This window comes from Lytechinus pictus, chromosome 10 (genome assembly GCF_037042905.1).
Source record: "Lytechinus pictus isolate F3 Inbred chromosome 10, Lp3.0, whole genome shotgun sequence".
In the NCBI taxonomy this organism is placed as follows: domain Eukaryota; kingdom Metazoa; phylum Echinodermata; class Echinoidea; order Temnopleuroida; family Toxopneustidae; genus Lytechinus; species Lytechinus pictus.
The window spans coordinates 9625721-9630872 of NC_087254.1; positions in this window are offsets into that span (position 1 = coordinate 9625721).

Consider the following 5152-nt stretch of genomic DNA (forward strand, 5'->3'; position numbering starts at 1 on the left):
ATGCAGCGCCAAAAGTTATTGTCATTTTAAATTCCTAGATAGATAAGATGGTAAATGCCGTTCGTATAAATGTAATAAGAGAACCTTTGTTTAAATTTGCCAGTTATTTTGTCAGCTATTCTATCGTGTTTAGTCATAAGACATTTAAATAGAATTGTATTCTGTATGTATTGGTGATGCTGTCAATATTTCAATGTTGATGATTATTGTTGAGATGACAATAAATAGTATTATTATCAATCTATTTGTTGGTTGTTTATGTTAGTAATTATTATCAGTATCATCGTCATCATCATCAGTAGCATTATTATTGTTTTAATAATAAGTATGATTTTTGATATCATTGTTATAATTATTGTTGCAATAATGAATATTTTCATTATTATTATTATTGTTATTATATCATCATCATCATCATCATCATCATCATCAGTTTTCATTATTACCATTGTAACACATGTTAAAAAAACATATAGTTTTCCGTAAAACCGTTAATTTTCCGACCCAATTTTTCGGTGAACATACTGTAAGAGCCCCAGAATTTGGCGGTAAATCATAAAATTTATAATAAGGGAAAGAAAGTTGTGCAGCAAGTTGCCAAAAAAATGCCATTGAACTATAGGCGGCAAATTCCTTGCAAGTATTGCTGCAAGAATTTCCAGCGCAATGTACAGTGTTACGTCAAATTGTTATAGAAAAGCTATATATATAGAATATAAAATGTGTGGAATAGAATAGAATAACATAGAATATAGTATGTATAGAGAATATACAGTATCACAAAATATGAATAAATATAAATAGAATAAAATATATAGAATAGAATATGTATAGATTAGGTTATATTGAATAGACTTAGGAAGTGGGGTTTTTTCTGTCAACTGAAGATGTTGTTGAGAATGCAAATAAATAGACTTCTTGTTTTATGTTATGAAACACCATGATTGTAAAAACATGAAACGTATTTGTTTTGTACAAATTTCTGTGTGAATATACTTGATTACATAAAATCTCCATCAAGCTGCAAGGTTCGATCCCCAAATCAGGGCCACTGATATGGGAACGATTTTTGTTTTCTGGGGGTGCTGACGTAAATTTGAAAAGCAAAAAAAAAGAAAAAAGGGACAAAGGAAAAAAAGGTTTTCACTACAAAATGGAGGTCAAATTGGTCTCGAGTTCCGAGAAATTTTAAATGCAAAAAAATAAAAAAGGAAAAGGGGTATCACTTTTCCATTCATTTCTACACATCTCCCAAAATACTTGGTGTGCTCCCTATGGAGAATAATACATGCAGCACCTCCAGGAAAATTTGTGGGGGTGCTTCAACACCCCCGCTTCCGAGGGCCATGCCCCAAATCAATGCCCCTATCTTTCCAAATTCTCTTCCCCTCTCCCTTTCTCTTTGGTTCCATGACATTTGCTCCGCCGATAATTTCTCTGCCGACAATTGCTCGGAGGTTAATTCCACACACTAATGGAATGACCAACTTCAACCCTGGACTTCACACTATACCTAAACCTAACATTGCAACCCAACATGATATCTTCGAGGAAATAAATCCTGGAGCAATGGTCGCCTTCTCTTTAAAGCTACTTCTAAAAATCTCCCCTCCCCTTTCACCTTCCAATCTCCCCTCTAGTCCAGGATAGAAGGGGTCGAACCTTGTTTTTTTATATATACAATGTTTTTTTATGGTTTCTTGTCAATTCGAGGGTGCTGATTCCGAATCTGAATGATGCCACTCGTGTAACCTTGAGCATTTTCTGCAAATTGGCAAAATCCAATATGGCCGCCAAAATATGAAAATTACCCATGAAAATCATAAAATTGTCCACACATTGGCTTTAAAGTACATGCAATTGTGATGCCGGAGTGAAATAATATCTGAAAAAATGATTTTTGTCAAAATATTTATTTTCTTGATATCAAAATGGCCGCCATCATAGACCCCTGTACAATATGAATGGGGAAAATTAATTTTTACAAAATTGAGCACTGAAATGCAAGTAATTATGATATATGAGTGAAGCAATGTCTGTAAACATGATTGCTAACGATATATATCATTTGTTATGTCAGTTATGTGATAAATCCTGTATTTTGATATTCAAAATGGCCTTCGAAAGCCCTAACACTATTATGTACAATGTGAATGGTGACACAAAAAAATCACAAGAGTGAGCACTAAAATGCATTTTGTTGAGATAAACGAGTGGAATACTGACTAAAAACATTTTTGTTAACGAAATTTATTATTTAACATGCCATGTATGTGATAAACCCTGTATTTTGATATTTAATATTACTGCCAAAGGCCCTAAAATTATGATCTACGATGTGAGAGAGGACAAAAACAATCACAAGGTGAGCACTAAAACGTATTTTTTGTGGTAAATTAGTGGAATACTGTCTTCAAATATAATTTGCAACGAAATATATTATTCGGGTTTCATATTTGTGTTAAAGGAGAATGAAACCCTTGAAACTAGCTGAATCCATATCAAAGAGAAAAATCAAAGAAACATATTGTTGAAAGTTTGAGGAAGATTGAATGAATAATAAGAAAGTTATGAGCATTTGAATATTGAGATCACTAGTGCCATGTAGATCCTCCCATCGGCAATGCACCAAGATTTGTGATATCACACACGTACAACTCCCTCGATCATTACTTTAGTACTTATTTCACTTATATTCTCACTTTTATAGAGTCTATCACAAGGTTAGGTGTTTTCTTTATGAGATGACAAGTACAGAGGTTTCACAACATTATATCATTGATGAATCGTTTGTCATATGATTAGAATGAGCAAAAAGAGATGTTTTGGGGTATATTTTCAGTGTCCGAATGGGAGAGTTGTACGTGTGTGACATCACAGATCTTGGTCGCATTGCCAATAGGAGGATCTCCATAGCATTAGTGATCTCGACATTCAAATGCTCATAACTCTTTTATTGCTAGTCCTATTTTACTCAAAGTTTTGTTGATATTATTCTTTGATTTTTCTGCTTTCACAAAAGCTAACTTGCTCCAAGAGTTTCATTCTCCTTTAAATATTGTATTTTGACTTTCAAAATGGCCGCCAAAAGACATTGACTGTATTATGTACAATCGATCTGGGAAACTAATTTTCACATGAGTCAGCACCATAACATGCATATAATTGTTATTTAAGAGTAAAATATTGTCTGAAAACATAATTCCTAACAAGATATATCATTCATTCTGCCAGGTAGGTGATAAATAATGTATTTTGAAAGTCAAAATGGCCGCTACAGGCCCTAACAGTAGGCCTATTATGTACTTTGTGAATGGGAACAAATAATTTTAACAGAATTTGGCTTTGCTTGACTAAATGGTGTTGCATGTATGAGTGAAATATCGTCTGAAAATATGATTTTGTAACCAAATAGATCATTTCTTATGTTATTTAGGTGATAAATGCTATATTTAAATTTCAAAATGGCTGCAATATGTTTCTTTGTGGAAATTATCTTTCCCCATTAAAATTTTGCATATTAAGATAAGGGACTATGGCGGCCATTTTTCATTTTTAAAAGGCTGCATTCATCATCTTTATGACACAAGCTATGATATATTTCGTTAGAAATCATTGGGTTTGGACAATACTTAACACTTACATCAAAATTAAGCCATTTTCATAGTAAAAATTTTGTCAAAATTATCTGTCCCCAGTTACAATGTACATACTACTTTGGGCTATGGCAGCAATTTTGAATTTCAAAGTAAGGCCTTTATTTCCTTCTCAACCATTATGTGATGTATTTAGTCAGAAATCATGTTCAAGACCAAATTTTACCTATACATCACATAGTTACGTGCGTTTTTGGTTCTCATTCTGGTGATGATTAGTTTCCCTATACGCATGTTACAGAATTTGTAGGGGCTTGTGCGGCCGTTTTGAAAGTCAAAATACAGTATTTATCACCTATAGGAGAGGAAATGTTATATTTCATTAAAAAATCACGTTTTCAAACAATATTTTCCTTATACAACAGAATTATATGGATTTCATAGTCAGGCAAATCCTAATTCTTTCAAAAGTATTTGTCCCCATTTACATTGTAGATAATACTGTAAGGGCCCATAGGGGCCATTTTGAATTTTACAATACAGCATTTATCTCATGCATGAAAAATGAAATGATATGTTTCGCCAGAAATCATGTGTTTAGACAATATTTCACTCGTATAGATTACAATTACATTCATTTTATTGTTTTTACTCTTGTGAAAATTAGTTTCTTCATTCGCTTTGTTCATAATACAGATAGGGCCTATGGCAGCCATTTTGAATGTCAACATGCAGCATAATTACCGAAATTGCAAGGGAAATGATATGTTTCGTTAGAAATCCTTGTTGTCAGACAGTGTTACACCAATATTTCGCAGTTATTGGCATTTTAAAGTCAAACAAATTCAAAGGTTGTGAAAATTATTTGTCCCCTTTTATATATTGTACACAGTATAAGGGGTCTATGACAGCCATTTTGAATATCATAATACAGCATTTATCACATTAGATAGTATACAAATGATATAGTTTTGTTAATAGTCATGTTTTCAGACAGTAGTCCACTCGCAGGTCACAATCACATGCAATAATAGTGCTCTTGTTTGAAAAAATATTTTCCCCATTCATATTCTACATAATAAAGTATACAGGGGTTATGGCGGCCATTTTGAATATCAATAAAATAAATATTTTGTCAAATGTCGCTTTTCCAATTGGTATTTCACTTCTGCACAACAACTACATGCATTTTATAGCTAATGTGTTGGCAATTTTATGATTTTCATGGGTAATTTGCATATTTTGGCGGCCATATTGGATTTTGCCAATTTGCGGAAAATGCTCAAGGTTACAAGAGTGGCATCATTCAGATTCGGAATCAGCACCCTCGAATTGACAAGAAACCATAAAAAAACATTGTATATCTAAAAAAACAAGGTTCGACCCCTTGTCTATGGGGCCTATCCTGGACTACTCCCACCTCTTCTCCTTCCCCTTCTCTGTTTAATCACCTACAATGCAAAGGAGGAAGGGAGAGGGGGGGGGGTGGGAGCAATGCATTTCTATTATACATTATACTGTCCAGACTGAAAGCAGCTGCACCATACACATGTAAA